The following is a 21,546-nucleotide window of genomic DNA, read 5'->3' on the forward strand; positions in this document are numbered from 1 at the left end:
TGGGATGCTTATTAGCAGTAGTAAAAATATACAATTTAAATTTAAGTAAGCCCAGCCTAGCAAATTTGCCTCCATCAAAATCACCATTGTTCCTAACTATTGGACTGAAAAAAATGCATAATCATTACTGAATTGCTTCTGTCAGCTTGGAAAAAACCAAAAAGATTAGCTTATGTTGCACAAAATTATTAGAACTGTTCTCTCTGGGATATTTCAGTTCTTATTTTACTTAAGTATCTAACATGAAGTTGTAGTAAAAGCCCACAAGAGACAAGAATGCCTGGTTATATAAGTTGCTCACATATTCACCAATAATTTCTAATTTCTTCAGCTGAAAATTTTTTTTTAAATCAAAGCATTCCCATTTGTTGAGATTTTAGTCACAACAGATTGCCTCCATTAACATTAAAGAAGCTTTGATTATAGTGACTGGTTTTAAATGACCATTTTGTTAATAATTTGTGCCTTCCATACCCATGGCATGTCCCACAGCTCTTATCTCAAGTCTCCATCTGGAAACCTAAGAAGATAACTTAAGTGAACAGCACAGAATTATGGGCACCATTTCCACTTACAAACACAGTGGTCATAACATGCCAAATGGAATTCATGTGGAGCAGCAGCCCATAGGAGAGTGCTGGCTTTACAATCCAAAAATCCTGGGTTCAAATTCTGCCTCTGATACATACTATCTATGTGACTCTAGGCAAGTTATTTAACTTTGCAGTGCCGCAAAGCAATTGTCAAAAACTATAAATTGCAGAACCACTAGAGATTTGCATCGATAAGAGAGTTTTTTCCCTGAGAGTTCCTTATGCCTATGAAATTACTCTGGACCAATATGGATTAAGTAAAGTTGATGGAATTTAGTAAATTATTAAATATTAAAAATTAGTGTGAAGAGTAAAAAATAATTCTAAAGTATTAAACACGGGACAGCTAAGTGGTGCAATGGATAGGGTGCTGAGTCTATACTCAATAAGAATCATCTTCCTAAGTTCAAATTTGGCCCCAGACATTTTCTAGCTGTGTGACCCTGGGCAATCACTTTACCCTGTTTGCCTCAGTTTCCTCATCTGTAAAATGAGCTGGATAAGGAAATGACAAACATCTCTAGTATCTTTGCTAAGAAAACCTCAAATGAAGAAGTTGGAAATGACTGAAAATGACTGATTAAACAAAGGAAATTGGGTGAATAGTGGTGTAACAGATATAGTAAAATCCAAAGAAAGAAAAGGGTTTTCTTTTTTTGGAGTGGGGGGCAGAGTTTAAAGTAACAATGGTTAATCCTAGTGGAGATGTACAGTAGGAAATTATAGGCATGGATCTGGAGCTGAGGCAAGAAATTGGGGCTGGAAATAAAGATTTGGGAGTCACCTGCATTGAGGTACTAATTAATGCCATTCAATAGAATAAGGTTGACTAGGGAAAGAATATAGGGAAAGATTATAGGGCCAAGGAGAGAACCATGGTAAACACTTACCACAATGAGGGCAGGAAGGGAGTGAAGTGAAGGACATTGAGAAAGACTCATTAGAAAGGTAAGGGATTTGGGAGAATTTCATCTCTAAAGAAAAAAGAGGAGAGTATATGTAAAAGGGGACGGCAATCAACAATAGTAAATGCAATTAGAAAAGCCAATTTGGCACCTAGGAGATCTTGGGAACCTCTGGTAGTAGAGTTTCAGTTAAATGGCAGGGGAAGAAGCTAGATTGCAAGGATTTGAAGAGAGAGTAGGTGGTGAGGAAGTAGGTATATTATTAACAAATCAATCAACAAGCATTTAGTAAGTACCTACAATGTGCCAGGTGCCAGAGATACAAGGACAAAGGATGAAACAATCCCATTATTCAAGAAGTTTATATTCAAATGGGAGAAGCAACAGATACATATATAAATACATGCAGGATGATTATGAAGGGAATCAATACAAAATAGTTAAATAGGAGGTATTTGCGGAGGGAGTACACTAGCAGTTGGGAGAATAAGAAAGGTTTCCTGGAGAAGATGGTATTTGAGCTGTGTCTTAAAGGAATTGAGAGAGTCTATGAGATGGGGCTAAGAAGAAAGTGGATTCCATGTTTCTGAGACAGGCAATAGTGTGCCATTTGAAATATATTGGGGGTGCCTATCCCTGTCCTAAGAAATTGGGGAACTTAGCTGGAGTTTCTAATATATTGCTACTTATAAATTAGAGTCAACTGCACCAGTTTGGGGCATTAAGCATTTATTATTGATTTGACCACGTGTAAACCCAGCATAGAATCCCAGGAAGGAGGGGGCTAGGCAGACCAGCCCCGGGGTAAGGTAAGTGTCTGGGAGTGAAGCTGCAAGAAGAGGAGCTCGAGAGACCAACCCCTCTCCCCAAGATTTTTATCCTCTCTCAGGTATGGACGGGTCACTACCCCTAGACCCAAGCTAATTGGCCAGTAACATTCAAATCCATTGATTGGCATGACCTGAGGGTGGTCCATATCAAAATGAGCAGTGCCCTGCTGCTCAGGGTCTATGAAAGACAGATCCTCTGAGGGCAAAGCTTTTAGGTAGGTGTGGTTCTAATCTCTATTGTCTCTATTCAGAGTCCAGCCTCCAACTTTACTTACTCTGGGCTGACTGTGAAAGAGATCAGGCAAGGCTCTCGAATTAAGCCCTTGAGTGGGGGGTCTCTGGGTCCCCCCAAACCCATTATTTTCTCGCAGTATAAAGGTATGGGAATGAGAGGTGGTATTTAGCATAGTGCCTGGTGCATATTAGGCACTTAATAAAAGTTTATTGATTGATTTTAAAAGGACTTGGTAGCAAAGAGGAGAGAAGACAGCTATAATGGGGTAGAAGGATGAAGAGGATGATCATTCCTTAAGCACTCTTCTCATCCTGAAAGATCCAATCACTTCCGGGGCTTCTCACCTGGATGATCCCTCTGCCCTTTGGGCTCCTTCCTCTGATCGGTTAGCTCTATGTTCATTCCTTTGAGTCTCTTCTGGCTTCAGTCCTGACTCTCTGGACTTCTTCAGCTTCCTATTTCTGTTTTCTTCCCTCATTAGACTATAAGATCCTTTGAGGCAGGGATTGTCTATCTTCTTGCTTGTATCAACCACTTCACAGTATTAATTATTTGCACTAATTGGGACCTAACTACATTCCCAAGCACAGTGCCTGGCATGTAGTCAATGCTTAAAAATGCTGATGGAGCAGCTAGGTGGCACAATGGATAAAGCACCAGCCCTGGATTCAGGAGGACCTGGGTTCAAATCTCGCCTCAGACACTTGACACTTACTAGCTATGTGACCCTGGGCAAGTCACTTAACCCTCATTGCCCCGAAAACAAACAAACAAACAAAATGCTGACTAGGTTGACTTGGCTTGAGAAGAGGCCGCATGGTGTAGTGGTTAGACTTCTGGTCTGGAGGCCAAGAAGACAGTTTCATATCCCACTCTAGATATTCACTAGTTGCATGAACCTAGATAAGTCACTTAACTGCACTGAGTCTCAGTGTTCCCAGTGGCAAAATGGGGATAATAATATTATCCATCAGGGTTATTGTGAGGATCAAATTGCATAATGTATATAAAGCATTTTGCAAACCTTATATCACTTATATAGTGCTATATAAAATATATGGAATAAAGACAGAAGAAAGAGAGAGAAAGAAAGAAACAAACAGACAAAGATAGCATGCTTCAGTCTGTATTCAGACAGTATCAGTTCTTTTTCTGGAGGTGAATCATAGGCTTCATCATGAGTTCAAAAAGAGGTAAAAGAAAGTTCCTGAGAGAGACAACATGCAAACAAATATATACAAAGAAAGCTATAAATAGCACGAATGGGAGATAACAGAGGGAAAGCACTGGAATTAAGAGGAGTTAGGGAAAGCTTCCTGTAGAAGGTGGGAGTTTAGCTTGGGAAGTTAGTAATCAGAGAAGAAGAGGAAGAACATTCTAGGACTGGGGGACAGCCAGAGAAAAAGTCTAGAGCTGAGAAATGAAATGTTTTGCTTGTGTAACAACAACCAGAGGGCAGTGTCACTGAATCAAAGAGTATGTGATGGGGAGTGAGGTGTCAGAAGACTGGAAAGGTAGAAGGGGGCTAGGTGATGAAGGGCTTTGAATGCCAAACAGAAAATTGTGTACTTGATGTAGGAGACAAAAGGAAGCCACTGGAGTTTATTGAATACACGGGTGATATGCCTGAATCTGTGCTTTAGGAAAATCACTTTGGCAGCTGAATGGAGAATGGACAGGAGTGGAGAGAGACTTAACACATTAAACCAGAAGGCTAATGTTGTAGTCCCCGTATGAGATGAGGAGGACTTATGCTAGAGTGGGGGCAGTGTCAGAGAAGGGAGCGTACACCAAAGATGTTGCAAAATCGACAACAGACTGGATATGAGAGGAAGGGGTGAGCGAATGAGAGGATGATGTTGCCATCTAAAATAATAGGGAAGGGGGCACCTAGGTGGTACAGAGGATAAAGCCCCGGCCCTGGATTCAGGAGGACTTGAGTTCAAATCCGGCCAGTTCATATCTCCAGGGAGATTCCATCAACTGGAGAACAAGATATGGTTGCTCTAAGTTTACAAAGGAGGCCACGACCTAGTAGATTTGCAGGACAGTTGGGCATAAGTATAAATAAATGTTCTACTGTTAATGTCCCAAAGACACTATTCATGGGGTTAATTTTGCAACTGTTAGAGTTTTTCCTGAAACCCCAACTACATTTAGAGATCTAATAGATGTACATTCAGGGTCAGGTTCACTCACTAGGACTGATCTTTAGGATCCTGTCCCTAATAAACAATAATAATAAGTGTTCCCAACCCTAAGGGTTACATGGGGTTCATTAATTTGGGGAGGTGAATGGACTGGCACAAGAGAGCTAAAAATCTCAGGGTCTAGAAAGGTAAAGTCTTTGGATTCCACCGTCCTTTCCTCTCCCCTACACCATCAATCCTCTGTATCTCTCTGAGATGATCTATTACTGTTTTGATTCTGCCTTTCTGTACCACTCTGAGAGGGTCTATAATTGTTTTGATTCTGCCACTCTGTACCTCTCTGATAGGATCTATAATTGTTTTGATTCTGCCCCCTGAGGGGGTTTCTAAATTCACTTGTCATCATCTGTCTGAGTTCTCTTTGCATAATCCTATAGTACTGCATTGTGTGTCCCTGTCTACTGCAGCAATAACAAAATCTAGGGTGTTGATAGTGATTCTCAACTGCCTGACCTTGCTGCCTCATGGTTTCCTGTACTGGAGCTAAAATGCCCTGTCTGTTCCTTTCTTCCTCTCATTTCCCTCATAAATATATGTTGCTATTTCCTTGATTCTGTCAGTGCTCAGGGTATTCCAACCTGGACACTGCCTTTCAAAATATTTATGTATTTCTGGCAGGGATTGGTGCACAAAATGGCTAATGATAAAGTGTGCATCTCTAGAATCTAATGGGTTTAATCTAGTATATTGTTTGGCACTCTTACACAGTCTGTCATAGAATCTATTAGGTCTTTCATTAGGTTCCTGACCTATATCTATAAATTTTTACCAGTTATCAGTTTTGCTAGCACAGGATTCCATTGCCTTTAACAATGTTTTCCTTGCTTCCTGAAATGTATTAAAATGCTCAGGGATATTGAGGTCCCAGTTAGGGTCTTCTAAAGGCCATCGAATAGCAACTTTTCCTGGTGTTTCTAAGGAGCTCACTGTGACTATTATATCAGCTCTTTCCCCTGGGGATAATATTGTTTCCATGAGATCAGTAACATCATTCCAAGTAGGCTGATATAGAAGTAAGAATCCTTTCTCTCTTCCTCCTCTTAATTTATCATGTCATTATATTCCAGATTTAAGTATATTTGCTTTCTTGCTTTGAGAAGAACAGATGTTACTATACTTTCTAATGTGGAAATATGACTTTTGCTTTGTCTTAGTTGGATGTTCTAATGCCTGTTAAAATTAGTGTGGACTTCTAGTCCTCTTAAACATGCCTGATGGGGTATGGGAATGTTTTAGAAAAGCTATGAGATTAAAAAGAAAATTTTAGCAAGAGAAAACAACACACACATGAATCTTTGACAGAAAATGGTTTTATTTATGTAATTCATGCTCAGATAATTGTTCATCCTTTGGCTTCTACTCAACCCAGTTCCTTGCCCTTATTTCCCAAAATGATTAAAGCTGTATCAAGAGGATGGTAGTAGCCATTCTGGGGGGACTACTGTGATACAACCCCAACCAGAAGGAGCTGACAGTCTTGGGTAATTTGAATAATCTCACTCAAATCAGCCCTTTCCTCCCTTATAACTTCCTCCTTCCAATCAGGTGCTAGTTTTTTCACTTCTATCTCCCCATTAGCTTGTTCAAATGATATCATTCCATCCTGTCTCATCTGACAGATTGTCCCCTCTGTCATCTCCACTTTCTCCCTTATTTTCAATCTCTCTCTCTCTTTCCTGGCTTATTTACTGCCTACACACATTTCCATGTTTCCCTTATCCTGAAAAAAAACAAAACAAAGCAAAAACCCAAAACATTCATTTGATCCTGCCATCTCTTTTATCATCCTATATCTTTTCTGCCCTTTGTAACTAAACTTGAAAAGGTCATTTACAAAGGTGTCTCTACTTTCCCTCCTTTTGCTGTCTTCTTAACCCCTTACAACTTGGCTTCCCACCCTACTGTTCCACTGAAACTGCTACTAACAGTCTCTTGATTGCCAAATCCAATGGCCTTTTCTCAATTCCCATTCTCCTTTACCTTTCTGCAGCCTTTGACACTGTTGCTCACTCTCTTCTTGATGCTGTCTTCTCTCTAGGTGATCAGGACAACACTCTTTCCTAGTTCTCCTCCTACCTCTCTGACTGCTCCTTCTCTGTTTCCTTTGCTGGATCCTCCTCCAGATCATGCCTTCTAACCATAGGTGTCCATGCTTCTGTCCTGGGTCCTCTTCCCTTCTCTTTCTACACTACTTCATTTGATGATCTCATCAGCTTCCATGCATTTAATTACCACCTTTGGTCAGATGATTCTCAAATCTCCCTTTCCTGCCCCAATCTCTCTGCTGACCTCCAATCTCACGTTTCCCAACTGTCTTTAAGATATCTTAAATTGGATATCCACTAGACATCTTAAACTCAATATGTCCAAAAGACAACTCATTATCTTTACCCCTAAATTCTTCCCCATTCCTGTCTTCCCTATTATTTTATTTGTTTGTTTTTTGGGTTTTGTGGGACAATGGGGGTTAAGTACCAGATGATATTGTCCACTTACTGCCAATTTTTATCTCAAACACTCAGGAAACAGTGGGGGATAAATTTGAAATCCCTTCTGATATTCCTGAGTCCCTATGGGCGTCTTCCTCTTCTGATATAGGTCTCTTTAAATCTGCTGTGCCTGTTACTATTAAGACCAAAGGTGGACCACCACCATCCATTCCACAATATCCCTTATCTAGGGAAGCTATTGACGGAATTGTGCTCATAACTGAGGCTTTGACAAACCAAGGTATTATTGTCCCATGCCATCATTCCCGGTGTAATACTCCCATTTTGCCAGTTAAGAAACCAAAGCCTGGGCATGATGGCAAACCTGTTTATTGTTTTGTACAAGATCTGTGAGCAATTGATTCCTATGTTATACCCAGACATCCAATAGTGTCCAACCCTGCTACTATCATTTCCTCAATCCCATGTGAGGCAACATGCTTCACAGTGGCAGATCTCTGTTCTGCTTTCTTTTTGATACCAGTACATCAAGATTCCCAATACTTGTTTGCCTTTGCCCGGAAGAATACACGGTGGACATGGACCAGCCTCCCATAGGAATTTATTGACAGTCCCACACTATTCTCTCAAATTTTGCAGGAGGATTTAGCTTCCATTACTTTTAAAAGTTCCACCTTAGTCCAATATGTAGATGACTTACTCCTGGCTGGATCTAATGCTGAGATTTGACAGGAAGACAGTCGACATCTGTTACTAGAGCTGCACAAACAAGGCCATAAGGTCTCTAAGTCTAAAGTGCAATGGTGTCTACCTCAGGTAGAATATTTGGGTTTTGTTTTGGCTGCTGGCACTCAATCCATCTCTCCTAAGCGTGTCCAGACTATTCAACAACTTTCTGCTTCCGCTACTAAGAAGCAGCTAAGGGCTATTCTGGGAGCAGCTGCATAGTGCAGGCAATGGATAACCTCTTTTGATGAAATTACTAGGCCTCTTACATCTCTAACCAAAAATTCTGTCCCAGAACCTTTACAGCTGGAATCCCAGCATCTTTCAGCTATATCAGAATTAAAATGGGCCTTGTTATAAGCACACAAACCAGGACTCCCAGACTACAGTAAGTCTTTTACTCTTTTTGTACATGAACAGAGAGGAATAGCTTTGGGGGTCCTGACTCAAAAATTAGAACCTGTTCAGTGCCCAATAGCTTATTATTGTACTCAACTTGAGTCTGTAGCTGCTGGAGCACCACCTTGCCTTCAGGCCATGGCTGCTACTGCTCTTTTGGTAGAAAAAGTCTCTGATCTGGTCTTAGGTAACCCTCTAATTGTACAGTGCCCTCATGAAGTTGAGGCTCTCTTACTGCATCATAGGACACAGGCTTTTTCAGATCAAAGGCTCACTAGATATGAAGTAACCCTGCTAGGAAATGAGAGACTCACTTTAAAATGTTGTACAGTCCTTAACTAATTAGATAATTGGCTAGTAGCATTCAAGTCCATTGATTGACATGACTTAAAGGCATTCCATGAATTGAATTGCGAGGTGACTTCCAGATGCTGATTTGACCTCAGAAAGGTCACCTCATGCTTTCTTGGCAGGGGGCCCTGGAGAGCAATATTCTTACACTCGAAATGCTTTGTATATATTATCTCATCTAATCCTTAAGACAACCTTGTAAAAAAAGGCAATGCAGGTATTAATTCTATTGAAAAAATGAACTAATTGAGGCCCAGAGAGGTTATGTGAGTTGCCTAAGGTTAAACAATGAATAATCAGCAGAGCTGGGATTCAAACCCAGGTAACTAAATCCTGGATGCTTCAGATTCACAACTTTTGTTTCCTCCATACAAGCACTGTTACCTCATAGGATAGGCTCTCATTACCACTTCCCTCCACTGTTGCAGGAGCCTCCAATTCTTTCCCTCCCAACTTTTAATCCATCCTTCATCTCACTGTCCAGATAACCTTCCTTATGCACAGATCTAGTCATGTCATTTGCCTGTTCAGAACTTTTCAGTGACTTTTTACTATCTCTTAAGTGAAGTTCAAACAGCTTTACCTACTATTTTGGGCTTTTCTCAATCTAGGGCCATCTTACCTTTCCAGTCTTACCTCAAGAAAAACAATCTTACATACATACTATTATACCCCAGTCAAATTGGTCTATTCTTTGACCTTCAAATGCACCCATGCTTCTTCATGACTATAAAATTAAATAGGAGCAATAGTGGCCAAGCTGTTTGCCTCCATTCACTTAAGGCAAGTTAGTAGGGAAGAGGGGCTAGGAATGACAGGATCCTCTTTGGGAATGCTTACAGGAATATAAAAGCCAGGGCTTTCCTCATCTGCAGTGTTCAGAGTCTTCCCTTCTCATCCAGAGTTGGATTAGATCATTCATTCATTCAATAAACACTTATTAAGTACATACTATATGCATCAAGCATTGTATTAAGTTATAGGGATACAAAAAGAAGCAAAAGACAGTCCCTGACATCAAGGAGCTTACGATCTATTAGGGGAGACAACATGCAAATAAATATATACAAAGTAAGCCATATACAGGATAAAGAGGAAATAATTAAAAGAGAGAAAGCCCTAGAATTAAGAGGAATTGCAGAAGGCTTCTTGTAGAAGATAGGATTTTAGTTGGGACCTAAAGGAATCACAGGTTCTTAATCTATGATTTAAAAAAAATTTTTTAATAACTTCATTTAAATAGAGTTGGTTTCCTTTATAATCTGTTGCATTTTATTTCATTCATTTTAAAACATTATTCTAGGGGGCATCTAGTTGGTGCAGTGGATAAAACACTGGCCCTGGATTCAGGAGGACTTGAGTTCAAATCTGGCCTCAGACACTTGACACTTCCTAGCTGTGTGACCCTGGGCAAGTCACTTAACCCACATTGCTCCGCAAAAACAACAAAAACCATTATTCTGAGAATGGCTTCTTTAGACCACCAAAGAGGTCTGTGATGTAAAATAATGGTATTTTTTAAACCCTAATGTTAAAATCAGTGGTGTTAAACTCAAATAGAAACAGATTTCTGCAGGCAGTTAACCTCATGTGTGTTGTATTTTACTTTTATTTATTTTGTTAGACACTTCCCAATTGCATTTTAATCTAGTTCTAGCCACACTGGAAGTTTTGTAAGCCAAAAGGTGAGTTTGACACTTCTGGTCTAAACAATCTCAATGGTTCTTTAACCTCTTTGGACCTCAGTTTCTACATTTGTAAATTTTGGTTTTGGACTAGACAGCCTATTAAGATCCCTTTCAACTCTAAATCTATGGTCTTGTCATGTTTCTAGTTCTCAAATCCCACAATCCATTCCTTCAAACCAGCCTGGCTCCTTGGCATCAATCCCATTTGGTTAGGGCTCCAAGGAATGGTATTTCCTGGGAGAGCAGGGATTCACAGTAGGGAAAGTTTGTTTGAAATTTCAAGGGGCCTGAGATATCTAGCACAACACCAAAACAGTTTATGGTGGGGCAGAGGTAACAGAAGAAAACTGAGAAGCTATCTGGCAGATTTTTCTATTGGAATAGCACCTGAGGAAGATGCAAGTTTTTAGGTATTTTTAAGATAAAGGTTTATTAGAAACAACATGAAATATCAATTCAAACCATCACAATTGTTTAATAACTACTGGCATTTGGACTAATCAGTTTCAATGTATGAACTATCATACTACTTTTTAAGTTTCTCCTTTTATATTCCCATTAGGATTCTCTGTGCATTCATTCACATTCACTTTTCATAGGATAGTTGTAAATTATTGTGTATACCGTGTTTTTCTGGTTCAGCTTTTTTCACTTCATATAATTTTATTTTTTTATTTATTTATTTTTACAGGGCAATGAGGGTTAAGTGACTTGCCCAGGGTCACACAGCTAGTTAAGTGTCAAGTGTCTGAGGCTGGATTTGAACTCAGGTCCTCCTGAATCCAAGGCCAGTGCTTTATCCACTGTGCCACCTAGCTGCCCCTTCATATAATTTTATAAAGGTCTTTCCAGCTTTCTTTGTGGTTCTCATATTTGTCCATCTCATTGCTATAGGATCTTTAATTTTACTGATCTACCACAATTAATTTAATAATTTCCATATTATCAGACATTTATGATGAGAATTATGTTGAAAGTACTTTTTAAAGGTGCAGACAAAGGAGGGAAGTGGGACAGTATAAAAACATATACAAGGAACAAAGAGCCATCCAGCTGGATTAAAATATGAAGCTAATAAAATGGATTAGAGTCTAATTAGGAATGACTGATTATCAGCCTAAGGAGTTTGGACTTTATTCTATAGGGAAAGGGAGAGAATTGAGGGGTTTTGAGTGTAAGACTAAGATGATCAGAGCTGAACTTTGGGAAGACCATCCTTATAGGGAAGCATTAGAATCAATCCTTCTGAGATAAGGCATTATGTCTAGAAAAATGCACATATGTAATCTGTCTTTGGTAACAGATGAACAAATGAGCAATTAACACATAAACACAAATTAGTTTCTCAGATTAGCTAATTGTCAACTTCACATAGATCAAGACATTGAAGGATGAGACACAGCAAGCACTTGGGCTTTGGCTGAGAGAAAAGGATTGGGAAAGTTTTAGAACATAGGGTACCTGGGTGAAAGAACAGGATAGAAAGGAAAGGGAGGAGAAAGGGAAGATGAAAGGGTGAGATGGGGTAATGAAAAAAAAGGAATTTCTTATTGTAACATAAAATAATTAACACAGAGATCACTAACCACTGGTTGTATCCAAGAAATATAATATTCAAAGATATTTTAAAATGCAGCTTGACCTGATAGATGATAATAGGGTTTTTTAAGGGTTTATTGAAAGATAGTAAAAGAAAGAGAAAGATTGAGAAGAGATTTCTTTTTTTTTTTTTTTTTGCGGGGCAATGGGGGTTAAGTGACTTGCCCAGGGTCACACAGCTAGTGTCAAGTGTCTGAGGCCAGATTTGAACTCAGGAACTACTGAATCCAGGGCCGGTGCTTTATCCACTGTGCCACCTAGCCGCCCCAAGAGATTTCTTATAACCTGGCAATCCTAGCCTTCCTAATCTCCTCCCTGCCACCCTGCCGATGTCTCACAGCCAAAAAGGAAGCACAGTCCCACCAGCGTCCACTTCCTCCTTCATGTCCTCCTCCCAGAAATGGGAGGCTCCTCAAGTTGATTGGCTGGTAGCCTTAATAGACAGTACCCATGAGCAAACATCACTTCCTGACGCCAAGGACCTTGACCACATAGCTTGCCCTCAGAGGCCTTCTCCTCATGGCTGAGCTTTTCTACAGTAAGTCTCCAGCAGGTGGCATTATTCCAATCATTACATTCCTATTGTTGGTACTTTGTTCCATTATTTCTAGACTAGGGTGAATTGCCACAGAATAAGCCCATTCTTTAAAAGCTAGTGAATTAATCACAGAGGTATATGTAAATTCAGTCAAGATCATATTTATGGATTAGAAAAAATATGGCAGAAAGATGGAACTCTATCTTCACCATTGATACAGTGTATAAGTTTGAACGAGAAAACTTTATATGCAGCACCTTCTTTCCAAAAGTACTAGATTAGTTGCCTGGAAGTCTAGATTCTAAGCCCAGCTCAGCCACTAATTTCCTAGTTAAATCACTAATTTCTGTATACTTCCGTTTCCTCATGGACCAAAGCTACATCACAGAGAGGTTAGGAATCTGAGGCATGAAACCACTTTTGAAAAAGTTTGAAAAGCACTCTTCAAGTGCAGTGTTCAAACCCACAGCCTGGTTAGCAGGCATGGTTGACCCTCTAGTTGGCAATGCTGGCCCATCAAGCAGGAATACAAAGACTCACCATAAAAAGACTGATAATTGAGAAAGAGGGGGTGAGATCAGGCTGAACCAGTCAAAGCATCAGAAACTCATTGTATTTCACATTTTCATCTAATAGTGACCATCCATCTAAATCTTTTCTCCTGTACTGTTTTCCCATTTCTCTATGCCTTACTGATTTTCATTGCTTTGAGTGAATGAATGATTTAATTAACTAATGAAAAAAAATTTATCACTTGCTTACTATTTGCAAAGCACTATGCCAAATGCTGAAGATACAAATAGAAAAATGGGACAGTCCCTATTCTCAAGGTGTTCAAATTAGGAGTGACAATACATATCGAAGAACTCTTGGTCCTGTAAGCATACCAAATTTGTATCTGTCTCTCCATTCCCCCAACATTCTTCCAACCCCCTGCAAAAGGTGGTTGCATATTGAGGGACAAACCAGAGTTTAGGTTAGGTCCCTACTCTGTCTAACCTAACTCTGCCAAGCATTTACTTACTACCTAGGCAATGAATCAGAGAACAGTATCATATACCATAAGGCCAAGGCCAAAACACAAAAGCAATGAAGCAAACACTCAAATGAATCTATAACCTCAGTGATGTATTTACTCCAGTGATACAGATAACAACCTCTCCATGCCTATCCATTCCTTGTGTCACTTGCCCAAATCCTTCCATAAGTTTACTACATTAGAGTCTGACCAACATTTTAGGAGCATTCCTAGTTTTCACTTGACATTGTGAGGTAATCAAAGGAGCACATGGGCTGTCTATTTCCCCAAAGTCTTGGAATGTGACATGGGCCAGACACAACACAGGCTAGTCTAGTGGTTCAGGTTTGGGACTGAAATGAAATAGAGTACTCCTAGAAAGGGAGAAGAGGAGGAAGAGAGAGAGAAGGAGGGGAGGAGATAGAGGAAGAGAAGGAGAAGAGGAGGAGGAGGAGAAGAGGAAGAGAAGAAGAAAAAAGAAAAAGAAAAAATCATTCAACAATAGCACAGAAGGCTTTCTTCACAAAGAAATAGCACAGGTTTATGAAGACACAGCTCCTTCACCTCCTTATGGAAACAGTTGGTCACACTGGTGCATTGCATCAGAAAGGTGTGATGCAGAGAAGTGCCCTGATTCCTTGTGAGCTGACTTCCCCCCCCCTCCCCAGGTAACCAGGAAGAATCAATTCCTGGAGCCCTAGTTCCCTAGACCAATCAAGCCTCAGGGACAAACTCCTTGATTTTTTTTTTTTACTGGAAATTTTCTTTATTGTATAGTAGTAGTATGCCGTCTTTTTTGTATCTTAGTAGAATGTGGGTTTAGTGAATTGCTAATGAATGGTCACACGGATATAAGTATCAAGTGTCTGAGGTAACATCTGAACTGAGTTCCTCCTGGACACCGTTTAGATGATTCCAATTTTGTTGGCAACATCCAAAGCATCCTAGTCTGGAGCCAGTCAGACATAAGCCTCCTTCTCTCCATCCATCAGGCCTGATCAGTGTGTTGACCTTGGCCACATCAATGTCATAAAGCTCCTTTACAGCTTGTTTAATCTGATGTTTGTTGGCCTTGACATCCACAACGAAGACAAGGGTGTTCTTGTCCTCTCTCTTCTTCATAGCAGACTCAGTGGTCAAGGGAAACTTAATGATGGCATAGTGGTCAAGCTTGTTTCTCCTCGGGGCACTTTTCTGAGGGTATCTGGGCTGCCTTTGAAGTCTTAGAGTCTTGGGTCGCCAGAAGGTGGGGGATGTTCAGATCTTCTTCTTTTTGTGGCTGTGCACACCCTTCAGTACTGCCTCCTTGGCCTTCAAAGCCTTGGCCTTGGCTTCCATCTTGGGGGGAACAACCACTTCCTTCTTTGCCTTTGGTGCCATCTTAAGGAAAAGGCCAAACTCCTTGCTTTTTTTTTTTAACAGATCTTTTATTCTTTATTTTATTTATTTTTTTGGGGGGGGGCAATGAGGGTTAAGTGACTTGCCCAGGGTCACACAGCTAGTAAGTATCAAGTGTCTGAGACCAGATTTGAACTCAGGTCATCCTGAATCCAGGACCAGTGCTTTATCCGCTACACCACCTAGCTGCCCCCCAAACTCCTTGCTTTTTTTTTTTTAAGTGAGGCAATTGGGGTTAAGTGACTTGCCCAGGGTCACACAGCTAGTAAGTGTTAAGTGTCTGAGGCCGGATTTGAACTCAGGTACTCCTGACTCCAGGGCCAGCACTCTATCCACTGCACCACCTAGCTGCCCCCAGGATATTCTTCCCTTTTTTTTGTGGGGCAATGGGGGTTAAGTGACTTGCCCAGGGTCACACAGCTAGTAAGTGTCAAAGGTCAGAGGCCAGATTTGAACTCAGGTACTCCTGAATCCAGGGCCAGCGCTTTAACCACTGCTCCACCTAGCTGCCCCCAGGATATTCTTCCCTTTTTTTGTGGGGCAATGGGGGTTAAGTGACTTGCCCAGGGTCACACAGCTAGTAAGTGTCAAAGGTCAGAGGCCAGATTTGAACTCAGGTACTCCTGAATCCAGGGCCAGCGCTTTAACCACTGCTCCACCTAGCTACCCCATAAACTCCTTGCTTTTTAAGGAAAAACTAGCCCAGACATCATGGCAGGGACCCTTGTGGATACTGCTCCTACAACTCTGAACACCATGGAACAAAGATCCTAAAAAGGATCTTCCAATACTTCAATGGCTTGAAGGCTATTAGTGGACAAACTTGGCCTTGCAGATGTAAGAAGTCTGATATAGGAAGCACTGGAGGAGGAACTTAGCACAGGTAAAAACAACAACAAAAAACCAATAACAGAACCCCACCCCCAAGTGCAAACAATGCACTGGTCCTCTGAAAGAGTGCAAGAATAGGATGACCAAATATGGAGGAGAGAAAAGACCAGAAACCCCAGGCTCTGCCTGGAATGCTTTGAAATGACCAAATTTCAGATCTTGCATATGGTAGGTGATGTTAGGGGCAGTTCACAGTGGATCAACCAGTGACAATAAGCAGGACAAGAACCAGGAATATCAGGGCCAAGCATAGATGATAATTCTTCTGGCATAGTCAATGATCTTGATTAGATGTCAGGATCACCTGAACTAAGACAGCTAAGAAGTCATAAATCTCTTGTATTCAGTGTCTCAGGCAATGGGTCAATATAGAAACTTGATCATACCACCAACCACTCAGTGTCCCCTCTCAATCCAAGTATCTTAGATGAGCATCCTGGAGAGGTATTGCACTTTGGCATTGGCAGTCTCTTGGAGCTAGGGTCAAAAGGGTCTGCATTTGATTGCACTTAGGCAAATTAGAACCAGTTATGAATCCCTGGCATACTGCCAAGGTGATCTTTAGTCAGAGAAAGTTTAACCCACCTAGAGTCAAGCGATATGCTCTCCCCTGTGATGCTGTGAGTGACAAAAACAACCCACAGTGCCTTTAAATAAAAAGTGATTTGGTCCCCTGATACTTCCCTCATTATCATTACTTTTGTCTAATTGTGTATGTGTGTGTATTTGTTTTAAACCATAATAATAATAATGTTTGCAACACATCCACAATTTGTTAGTTTATTGGGTCCTGATCAGAATAGAGCCAAGAAGAAAAGGATAAATCACTTGTGAAACTGCCTATATAAAATCTTGAGCTCAACAGGAAAACATGTTACTTTCTGTGTTTACTCATTGCTACTCTCAATTATGGGATAAAACCAAATGTGCATTGATGAGTGATGAACAGAATTAATTTTCTTGGAGAACAAAGAAACACATGGTAGCATGACAAACAATGTTAGCATTTCTTTAAACACAATTGACTAGGGATTTTTGGTACCCAGGCTCTTCCACCATTGTTAATTGTACTCTTCCTAGACTCAGCTATTTGGAGAGATTCTGATCCAAGTCCCTAGAGTCACAGGACAGACCACTGTTGGCTGAGTCTCATGGAGATATTTAAAGGATAATTCTTCCAACTACCCTACTGACTTTTTCAAAAATTTGATGGGAAAAAAACCCCAAACTATAGCCCAAGTCTCAACATTATAATTTAGTGGGCATGAATTAATTCTCAGATGGGAATGAAAGTAATTGTGGTCATGCCTAGAAACCTGGAATGGCACAATTGCTATGGTGGGACCAATGACAATCCAGAAAGTTGATTATTTTCTGCTTTTTTTCCACTTAAAAAATGTTTTCTATCTTTATGTCAGTCCATAACCATATTGAGATGGTTGACCCATTTGAGGGACACCAGACCATAGCTGGAAAATCCTCTGAAAGCTGCTACTTAATGTTTTGTATTCTTTAAATGCAAGGATTGTTGTTGGTTTTTGTTTTTGAGTTTTTATATCCCTAGTTCCTACAGTGCCTTGCACCTAGTAAACCTTTAAGAAATGCTTGCTGATTTGATTTAACTTTTCCTACAACTATTTCTATAGCCATGTAAGTAAATAACATAACCCTTTAACAGAAGAGATCAGCTTTTATCAGAATTCTTTAAAAAGGTGAACTTTGATGTTTTTACACTAAACTTTGTTTTTACATGTGATGTTTTTGCTGTTTAATTTAACTTTTAAGGTTAAAAAATGTTTTAAAAGGCCAAAGCATTTTTGGGGGCAGCTAAAATACTGGGCCCAGAGTCAAGAAGACCTGAGTTCACATCTGGCTTCAGGCACATACTAGCTGTGTGACCCTGGACAAATCACTTAACCTTGTTTACCTCAGTTTACTCATCTGTAAAATGAGGTGGAGAAGGAAAGTGTAAACTACTCTAATATCTTTGCCAAGAAAACCCTAAATGAGGTCATGAAGAATCAGACAAGACTGAAAGGACTCAAAAACAACAAAGCTTTTTATGTGAGGGCCTGAGATCAGGAAGAAAAGTTATATAATACTGGAATGATAAAATCCCACTGAATATAACTAAGAATTATAAAAAGAATGTCATTATTTTAAAATAAGCCATAACAAAACTTATTATCAGGGAAGCAATATAACATTAGTTCATAGTAATTGGGTGCCTATCAATCAATCAACAAGCATTTAAGCATTTATTCTGTAAGCCCTGGGGAAACAGGAAAAAATTAAAATAGTCCTGTCCTCAAGAAGCTTACATTCTAATGAGAGAGACAACATACACATAAATCAATATACATGATAAATTCAAAGTAGTAATCTTAGAAGTGAGGCCCAGCATCTGGGGAAACCTGAAAAGTCCTGTTTCAGAAGGTAGCAAGTAGTACTTAAGCTGAGTCTTAAAAGAAGCTAGAGATTTTAAGAGTCAGAAGTGAGGAAGGAATGCATTCCAAGATCGTAGCTATCTACAAAAGCAAATTGATTTAAAAGAAGCATATCTTTGGGGAAAGGCAGCCTGGCTTAGAGGCTAGACAGTTAACCTTGAAGTGAGGAAAACCTGGGTTCAAGTCCTGACTCTGGTATATACTGGCCATGGCCATGGGCTAATAGTTTAACCTCCCAGTGCCTCCTGTCAACTCCCTTCTAATGATCTATCCTTCCCTCCCCCCCAACCTTCCCCCCTCTGCTATTCCCCCAAAAAACCAACAACTATTTGGCATTACTGAATTACAGGGTCTACATTTATGTCAAGGTCATCTTAGATTTCAACTGATTTATTTGAAAGAAATGCCAAAGAACAACTTAATTTTATTCAACTTTGTTAAATGGGAAAGATACAAAGATGAAAAACAATGTCCCTTACATCAAGAAGCTTACATTCTAATATGGGAAATGAAAGATAATGCAGAAATATATAAGGATGATACAAGTAAGAACATGATAAGATGGTAATAGAAAGGTACTCTTAGAAAATCTGAAGAGGAAAAGGTGGGGGAAGGAAGGAGATACAGGAAGTCTTCATAGAGAATGATTGCATTGGACAAGAAAGGAAGAGGAGGTGGATTCCAGGCTTGGACAACAACCTACAGAAATGCACAAAAGTGAGACAATGTGGAATTATGTCTGTGGGGAGGGAAGGGATGTAGGAGGGAGGAGCTAAGAATTTAGTTTGACCAGAACTGAGAGTAAAAGAAAATAGTACAAAATAAGCTTAGAATAGTGTGTGCGTGTGGATAGACATAGTATAATAATTATATATGTATGTATAGATATATCCACATACACATGGATATCCATATGGATGTGGATATAGATATAGATATAGCTATAGATATAGACGTAGATATAGACATAGATATAGATAGATATAGGTAAACAGAATGCTATTGTGCTGTAAGAAATTATGAGGGAAGGGGCAGCTAGGTGGCGCAGTGGATAGAGCACTGGCCCTGGAGTCAGGAGTACCTGAGTTCAAATCCAGCCTCAGACACTTAACACTTACTAGCTGTGTGACCCTGGGCAAGTCATTTAACCCCAATTGCCTCACTAAAAAAAAAAGAAAAGAAAAGAAAAGAAATTATGAGGGGGGGGAGGCATCTAGGTGGCGCAGTGAATAAAGCACCGGCCCTGGATTCAGGAGGACCTGAGTTCAAATCCAGCCTCAGACACTTGACACTTACTAGCTGTGTGACCCTGGGCAAGTCACTTAACTCTCATTGTCCTGCCCTCCCCCCCAAAAAAAAGAAAGAAAGAAAAAGAAATTATGAAAGGAATGGATGATTTAAAAAAAACAAACAAACTTGCAGAGTCACACAAATGTATGCCATGAACAGAACCTGGAGAACAATTTATACTATAACAACTGTAAAAATAAGTAACTTTGAAAGACTTGTGGATGTTGATCATCTCAATGATGAACTATGATTCTGGGGAACCAATGATAGGAATGCTACCTACCTCCTGACAGAGAGATGTAGGACTCAGGATTCAGAATGAGACAAGCATTTGTGGACAAGGATAATGTAGGAATTTATTTTGTTTGACTAGTCATATTTGTTATAAGAATTTTTTTTCCCCAATGGTGGAGGTGAGAGAAAAAGGAAATAAATTTTATATATATATACACACACACACACACACACACACACACACACACACACACACACACATACACACATATATGTATATATATGTATGTGTGTGTGTGTATGTGTGAGAGAGAGAGAGAGAGATACAAAGAGACAGAGAGACAGAGAATTTGGACAGCTAGGTAGTGAAGTGGATAGACTGCTGAGTCAGGAAGACTCATCTTCCTGGGTTTAAATCTGGCCTCAGATGTTTCTAGATGTGTGACCCTGGGAAAGTCACTTAACTCTGTTTGCCTCCAGTTCCCTCAATTGTAAAATGAGATGGAGAAGGAAATGGCAAATTACTATAGAATCTTTGCCAAGAAAACTTCAAATGGGGTCACAAAGAGTCGGCCATGACTGAAATGACTGAACAACAACAAAATATATATTATTTAACACACAAAAGAAAAAGTAGACCTAGGAAGATAGGGAGTCAGCTTGGGAAGGACATTAAATACCAGGCTAACAAGCTGACACTAGAGACAATAGGGAGGGAGACACTGTAGGTTTTTAAGCAGAAAGGTGACATCATTAAAGCTGTGGCCTAATTATCAAAGAGTATTGGAGAGGGGAGATATTGGAGACAGGGAAAGGAGTTAGGAGTCTGTTACAACAGTACAGAAAAAAAGGCGAGGAGGACTCAACTTAGAGTAGTATGCAAATAGGAGTAGAGAATGGGAGGTAGACACTGTGGAGGTAGAATAAACAGAAACTAGAAAACTAAACATTGAAGGTAAGGAAGAGTAATATATGACCCTGAATTTTCAGGCCTGGGTGATAAGGAGGATGGTGGTGTTATCAACATAAACAAGAAGGTTTGAAGGAGACAGGTCAAAGGAGAAAATGATGAATTCAGTGTTAGACATGTTGAAAGTGAAGGGTCAGCAGAAAATCCAGGGGGAACTGTCCAGCAGGCAATTATAAATACAGTATCAGAGGCTCAGTGGAGAGTTCAGACTGCATGTAGAGATTTGAAAATCATCTACATAGATATGATAATTGATCCCTAGAGAGAGGATAAGATCACCCAGTGAGAAGAAAGAGAAGGGAAGAGCAAGGACAGCGCCTTGGGGGACAATCACAACTAGAGTCTATGAGGAAGAGGATGAGCCAATAAATCTAAAAAAGGAAACTGGTGAGTTAGAAGCAATTAATAAGAATAAAATAAGAAAGAAAAAAGAGCAGGTGGTATGACAAGGCACCCTCACGACTCACCAGAATTTTTCCAGTTTTGTTTTTAAGTGCATGCATATTGCTCAGTAAACGGATAGAATATTATATTAAAAGTCAATCTAGTAGGGTTGAATGAAAAATATGTCTATAGAAGAAATAGAATCTATCCATGTAAAGTTACTATAAATCAATTATTCAACAAGTATTTATTAAGTGCCCAACAGAAAAGAATGAAATTGCTGTCTTGTATAGCAAGGTTTAGAAAGAAATGGTGAGGAACTAGTTACTTAGTATCAATACTCACACCATCATTCTAACTTAATATCTTAGAAAGTTGCCTGGGACATTG

At 39.9% G+C, this 21,546-nt stretch overlaps 1 pseudogene; it reads right to left on the reverse strand.

Moving 5' to 3' along the window:
* Positions 1-14,447: 14,447 nt before the first annotated feature.
* LOC122736762 lies at positions 14,448-14,922 on the reverse strand (annotated as a pseudogene).
* Between the last annotated feature and the right edge of the window lie 6,624 nt (positions 14,923-21,546).

The sequence above is a fragment of the Dromiciops gliroides genome, chromosome 1 (genome assembly GCF_019393635.1).
Source record: "Dromiciops gliroides isolate mDroGli1 chromosome 1, mDroGli1.pri, whole genome shotgun sequence".
NCBI classification, from domain to species: domain Eukaryota; kingdom Metazoa; phylum Chordata; class Mammalia; order Microbiotheria; family Microbiotheriidae; genus Dromiciops; species Dromiciops gliroides.